We start from the raw sequence: 7,856 nt of genomic DNA, 5'->3' as shown, positions 1-7,856 counted from the left end.
GATTCTCCCATAAAAACCGGAAAAATCAGATTTTCTCGAAAATGGCCCGAACGATTTTGATAAAAATTTTGAATAAAATGGTACAAATCCCATTTCTTTAAAAATTACGGTTCAAAAGTTATGGTAAATTATATTATTTTCCCATAAAAACCCCATAAAATAACGAAAAATAGGATTTTAGAAAAAAAACCGGTATTTATTTAACATAGTATGTTATGGTCCTTAAAGTTTTGATAGTTTTTTCATAAAAAAAAAATTAATTTGTAATGGGAATTTTCCCATAAAACCCCATAAAATAACGGGAAAATAGGATTTCCCCAAAAACGGCCCGAACGATTTTGATAAAAAATTGGTATGTTATAGTCCTTTATATTCTGAACAAAATGGTACAAATCCCATTTCTGTAAAAATTACGGTTCAAAAGTTATTGTAAATTATGTTATTTTCCCATTAAACCCCATAAAATAACGGAAAAATCGGATTTTCACAAAAATGGCCCGAACAATTTTGATAAAAATTTTGTATGTAGGCCTAGTCCTTTAAATTCTGAACAAAATTATACAAATCCCATTTCCGTATATTTACTCTCACCGCTTACACATGATAAAGGTTGTTGACAAACTTATGGGAGAAAGTATGTGTCAGAATGCTGATACCGTTTATTGCATTTATGACAACAGCTAATTTGAACCAACTAGCAACAAAAAGCTGTGATATACAATGAGACAGCTACTTTTTAGCGAATTTCCCTATAGGGAAGTAGCTATTACCATAGGTCTCATGGTAAGACTTAAGCTCGGGACCGATTTACTTTTTCATTTTGATGTCCCCAGAGGCCAAAAACACCATTTGTTCAAATTTTTATATATAGTATATATATATATATATATATATATATATATAGATTTACTAGCTGTACCCGCGGGCTTCGCCCCGTTTAACTTCATAAGTATTCGCATGGCTCATTCACGTCCTGGTTGAAGTTCGTTCGCTACGCTCACTCACCTTTAGGTTGGAGCTCGTTCGCTGCGCTCACTTGCCTTCAGGTTAGCTCGCTCGCTACGCTAACTCACCTCCAGGTTGAAGTTTGTTCGCTACGCTCACTCACCTTTTGGTTGGAAATTAGCTGTTGTCATAAATTAAAAAATATAACAGTGCTGCACCCTGTTGGTAATCCTTGTAACTTTTATGCTATTAAACATCATAGAACAGATCCAACTTGTTTAATTGAAACAGCTGTTAAGATTCATTAATTCCTTTTAAATATGAAAAATCATAAGATTAACATGGGGAACTACAGAGCCACTGGGGCGGAGCCCGAAAGGGTTTTTGAGATAAGAATATGCTTTAATGTTAATCGCGAATGTGAGCTATCATCATGCCAAATTTCAGCCCAATCCGTCCAGTAGTTTATGCGTGATTGAGCAACAAACATACACACAAACTCACAAACTTTCAGATTTATAATATTAGTAAGATATATATATATATATGTGTGTCCGTGAACACGATAAATTGAGTAATTTTTGTCCGATTTTGATGAAATTTGGTTTGAAGGTGTAAGGCAGGATACTTGGAGTTCGCGAACCAGCATGATCGGACCATGGGAACAGGGTTTCATAGGCGGTTTTATGGGGTAAAAATTGGTTTTTCTAATTTTTGACCCTCAAAACATAAAATTTCCCAATTTCTCTCTAGACCTTCTTAAAGAGCTTAAAAAAACAAACAATTCAGTACATTAAAGTGTTTTTGTACAGTTATTGGTTACGGAGAAAACTCAAAAATTGTAAATTTAAAATTACCATGTTATTCTTATGGATGTTCTTATGTTCTATTTTAAATTTTAAAAAATACTCTAAACTCTGATTTTGAGACATCATATAACTGTGACTAAAGAATATCTAGAATTAAGAGTGAAGTGTTTAACTATGGTACAGTATTATAGTCCTACCTCAGTTCCTTATGGACCGAGCACTACTGACTGCATGTCAAGATGAGAAGTTCACCACCCCCATACACCCATACACTGTTGCTGTCACACTCTCCTCTCTCACCCCTAACACATTCATCTTAACTAACGTTTTATATTGTACAGTCATCGTTTTATATTGTTTTGATTGAACTTGTGATTTGGGACAAAAAATTATATTTTCAAATATATTTAAAATGGGTTTGTTTATTTAAAGTAACAATTTCAAAAGTAATTAATTTGAAATAAATAAATAAGTACCTAATTAATTTATTTAAAAAAGTAGGCTATTATTTAAAATGGTGTTATGCCGTTAAAAAAAATAAAAACTATTATCATAGATTAAACATTAGTTGGTTTAATCTGTGCTATTATTCAAAGTCCGCCAAATTTAGAGTTTTTTTTTTTACAATATACCTACTAATTGATTGATTAATAGTATATATTTAGAATTTGCAATCACCTTTCTTGTACGAGTACTGTTTTTGCGATCGGGACCAAATTTATATAGGGAATCCATTTTCAATAGTTACTAAAAATTAGATGAGTTTACCCATTTAAAGTTGCCTGCAAAATACTTAAAGAATATCTTTATGATAAAATAGCTATTTCCCTATATGACATTCGCTTAAAGTGGAGACTTTGTATACAGTGGTACTTTATGACTATAGCATCATACAAATTTAAAAAAAATCAAGCATAAAGATTTATTACAAGATTTGAACCACACTATTTAAGAAATTGACTTTTACAACAATTCATTAAATTTACACATTACTCTACACCTCTCTACTACACCTGTCATGTTTTAGAAGTCTTGCTACACTGTTTTCATATTACAAATTCTACATAAGTAAATTTTGAATTTTATTTAGCTATTTCAACAAAAAAATTAAAATTCAAAACAAAAAACTAGTAAGACACTAAGACGTCAGCAGTTAAAACACCAATGGATAGATATCTGATTTCATTAGGAGGTAACTCAGTTTTATGAGACAGTTTAGTGTCCTTGTGGAGAGAACCAATTGTTCACTTGGTTAGGTTCACCCTATCTCAGCCACACAGCTGAGCCTCGCCACCGCCACCTCTTGACTAATCACATCTTCACACCATTCCACAGCCACCTGTATCCATATACTCTATACTTGTCCTATTGAACACCCACTTTCATAGCCACTGATTTAGATTACAATATAAAATATAATACATTTTTCTTCAGGATATGTTGAGGATAATAAGTGAAGTATGAAGCAATGTTAATTTTGTTGAATAAATTAACTTTTTCAAGCACATACCTACCTATTAGCGAATTTCCCATATAGGGAATAAGCTATTACCGTAGGTCTCATGGTAAGACCTAGACCCGGGACCGATTAACCTTTTCATTTTGAGGTCCCCAAAGGCCAAAAACAGTCTCCGTTTAAACTCAAATATATATAAATAAATATGTGTGTGTCTGTTAGCGTGATAACTCGAGCAAAAATAATCCGATTTTGATGAAATGTGGTACAAAAGTTTAAACCTACGTTTATTCGAGCGAGTTCGCGAACCAGCATGATCGGACTATGGCAACGGGGTAAATATTAGTTTTTCCCATTTTTGACTATAAAATCATAAAATATACCACACTTTTTTGTATATTAAAGCGTTGTTGTATGCCTAACGGTTACGGAGATAATTTAAAAATCTTTAAATTTAAAAATTCACATGTTATTTTTATGAAGAATAAATTAACTGTTGTATTTTGCTTGTTTATGGGTATATTTTGATCAAATTTGGCAATTTTGTTTATTTCATACTAAGCTATCAACATTTCAATAAAGAACACACCTCAATACCTTCCCTGTAGCAGCAAACCTAGGTACTGTACTCATTAAAATTATTGTTATTTAAATAGGAAAAAAGTCTGACAGTTTCACGGAATATTTTCGTAGAAATCCAGCCAGGTTAATGGAAATTCGCATCTGCAGGTTTGCTGAGGTGGGGGTATTATGATTGTGAAGGGCTATATTCCTGGGGGAGGTGGGGGAGGGGTCACCAGCGGGCCTTGGTGGTATGGAATACCCCCCAGCAAAGGAGGGGGGTCAGGGGGTAATCTCCCCCCGGAAAATCTGAAAATGACGTGCTTAAATGAGTGATTTTTAAGGTATTTTGAGTCATACAAAATTAAAATGACCTAGTTTAGTGTGAACCATACAAGCTTCCCAGTTTATTTCAAGGTTCAAGAAATAAAAAAAAAATTACTTGTATAATGTGTGATGTTTTTGCATTATTGAGACTTGTGGAATTTAACTAAAATAAGGTTTTCACAATGAAGGAATACCGCAACAGTTCAACATTCAGTTTATAAAAAAACAATCATAGAATAATGTTTTTGTAATAAACTCTCACATTTTAGGTTCGTATTTTGCCTGAACCTATTCCCTAAGCATTATTGATTTGCGAAAATACCCTTTCAACTGGTGCCGATGTTCATGATAAACAAAAAATATATTCCAAATTCAGACCAAGATTTCGGACCAGAACTTATTTTATCGAAGAAGTATTTGAGAACTTGCACCCAACATGACTGCATTATACCTGCCTGGTAAGCAACAGTACACAAAAAATATACCCAACTATAACGTTGCCTGTCGCTGTCACTGCTACTGCCTGCCGAATTGGTTCCCAGAGTTCTAATTTTTTTCTAAGCCAGTGGCATTTTATAAAAAGTCAATGTGAGAATAAAGTTTTTGCGATTGTGTCGGGAATTAAACCCGTTCCTTACAATCCCAACCCCACACCCAAGTCTGAGACACGAACCACTATGTTGTTGTTTCGTGGCTTAGCAACACACCCAATTAGTGATGGCCAAAAACAGAAATTTTGAATCTCGAAACCAAAACCCAAACATTAAAAAATCAAATCCCGAATCTCGAATCTCAAAACACAAACGCTAAGCCTGTTTACTTAGCTTTTATAAAGTCAAAGTTACAAAAATACCCTCGCCACAGCAAACCTGCAGACTAAGCAAATTTCCATTTGCCTTATTGGATTTACACTATAATATCTCCTTTAAAATGTTTTTTAGCAAATTTCCCGATAGGGAAGTAGCTATTACCGTAGGTGGTATGGTAAGACCTAGGCCCGGGACCGATTTACTTTTTCATTTTGATGTCCCCAGAGGCCAAAAACACCATTTGTTCAAATTTTTATATACGTCCGTGGTGAATGCGATAACTTGAGTAATTTTTGTCTGATTTTGATACAAAATTTCACAATTTTTTTCCAAACTATTTTGTAGAGCTTAAAAAAAACAAATAATTTAGTATATTGAAGTGTTATTGTGCGCCTAATGGGTATGAAGAAAATTTAAAAAAAAATTTAATTTTAAATTCCCATTTTATTCTTATAGAGAATAAGCCAACTGTTGTAGTTTTCTTGTTTATGAACATATTTTGATCGGATTTGGAAAATGCATTGATTTCTTATAGTCGAGTAAATATAGGCACTTGAGATAGAACAAATTCCAACAAATGGTTTTTCAACGGTTTTTGGTAGTAATAGGTGTAGAAAGTACCAGGAAAAAAGTCTACCAAAATCGGACAACCGGAAGTCGGGTTTTTCCAAGATGGCCGCCGTGAGGCCCTCAAATCGACAAGATGACTGCAAATTCGTCGATTCATAGTTCCAGGATTGGCTGATTTCCACGAAAATTGGCAAACACATTTAGAACTATATTTCCAACCTTAAATATGAAAACTAGGCAGACAAAGTAACCCAAAGATGAATTTTCAGGGTATTATGTGCTAAAAAATAAGATTTTTTACCTCAAATATATGTTTTTCTAATATTTTGTACAAAGTTTGTTATAATTTCAAATTTATTTTTTCACTATTAGATTCAACACAAAAAACCTAATAATTTAGTATATTGAATCTTTGTTCTACTTCAATTTGTTACAGAGATATTGAAAGTAATAACTTTAGTATGTTTTCTTGCCAAGATAGCTCAATGTTAATCTTATGGAGAATAAGCATAAATATTAATAATATTTTTCATTAAACCTATATAGATAAGACTTTTTGTTCTGCTTCATTTTATCTGTTTTAATATTTTTTTTACTAAAAATTCCTTTTTTTGCAGTTACCATTGCAGCAAACCTGCGTATTCGGTTCCTCAGTTTTAATCATAAAGAGAATAAGCAAAAATCAATTTTTTTATTACTGTAGTCCGAGAAGTATAGAATATTACCTTAAAAAATTGCAAGAAAACCTTTTATGGTTTTATGTTGTAGTGTTGGGTATGCACAATAACATAGTAAAAATTGCCAAAAATCTGTCTACTGGAAAACCCCTAGAATCAAGATTTAATATGACGGATTTTCTCAACATTGGAAAAATTTAAAACAATCCACATGCATTTTCATTGATATTGACCACCACCGATATTTATTGGGTGGCCATTTCTTCATTTCGATAGAGAACGTGTTTTTGGCCGTCATTTTGGATCCCCCAATCGGATATAAATATTTTTTAAATGTAATGACAGTGTCATTTCAATAGGGAACGTGTTTTTGGCCGTCATCTTGGATCGGCCATATTGGATATAAATAATTTTTTTAATATAATGGCAATGTTGTGACACATTATTTTAAAATAGATTTTCACGCCCATTCCATTGCCAAAATGAGTTTTTAAATATAATTTTTTTGTTTTAAAGATATATTCAAACGGAAATTCTCCTACATACATTTCTTAAGGACGTTTCGTATTTTGAACTTTTTATAAGATTATTTTTTCTTATATCTCCAGTACATATTAACGCTTGCAGTTCGTTCTAGCCTTAAACATTTAGTAATGTAAGGGCTTTCATTTGAGCTATTGATCATTAAAATCTGACGAGTTAGAGAGTTAGAGACCATCCCCAACAAAATATTAAATTTCACTTTTTAGAAATACATTTTTATTAAAATATTTATATCTCGGGTTCTTAATACGCCACCAAGTTCTTTCTGGTTTAATATTACTCAGTAAATGTTTGGGTTAATTTTTTAAATCACTAAATAAAATGTGACAAATTTAATATGGGTCTGTCTTATTTAACAATAATTTTTTTTCGAGATTTGTCTTTAGTTTAAGACATATACCCCCAAATCGAAAAATAACTCCCAATACTCTTTATAATCTTAAAAGATTCATTAAAGTATTGACTTTTACTGTAGTTATGGATTATTTATTGGGAGTTATTAGAATTGGGGATATATGTACTTAACTAAAGACAAATTTCAAATGTAAATAATTTAATATTAAATTAAGGTGCATGACTCATTTTTTATTAGTTAGTCAGATATTATTTAGTGACTAATAAAATAAAAAACCTAATTCTCTGCTGAGTAATTTGAGACCAGAAAGAACTTGGTGACGTATTAAGAACCCGAGATATAAATCATTTAATAAAAACTGATTTATAAAAAGTTAAATTTAATATTTTGTTGGGATTGGTATCTCGTCTCTAACTCGTCCAATTTTAATGATCAATAGCTCAAATGAAAGCCCTTACATCATTAATTATTTAAGAATGAACTACTAACTAAAGATAAGGTAAATAATCGTAAAAAATGTCAAAGTACAAAACGTTTAAAACAAAAAAATGTATTTAAAAACGGATTTCGGCAATGGAATATGCGTGAAAATCTAGTATATATAGTAATAATGTGTCACAACACTGTCGTTACAACAACAAAAAATTATATCCAATAAGGTGGATCCAAAATGGCGGCCAAAATACATTTCCCATCGAAATGAAGTACTGATCACCCAATAAATATCGATGTTGGTCCCAAGTAAATATTTAGAAAATTGTGCATAGAAAATGCTTATGGTATCTTTTTTTCAAAATTTGTCCA

The sequence above is a fragment of the Macrosteles quadrilineatus genome, unplaced genomic scaffold (genome assembly GCF_028750875.1).
Source record: "Macrosteles quadrilineatus isolate MER2022 unplaced genomic scaffold, UCM_ALF_1.0 Scaffold_1__1_contigs__length_201487025, whole genome shotgun sequence".
Classification (NCBI taxonomy): domain Eukaryota; kingdom Metazoa; phylum Arthropoda; class Insecta; order Hemiptera; family Cicadellidae; genus Macrosteles; species Macrosteles quadrilineatus.
Note: the sequence above shows the minus strand (reverse complement) of the source record.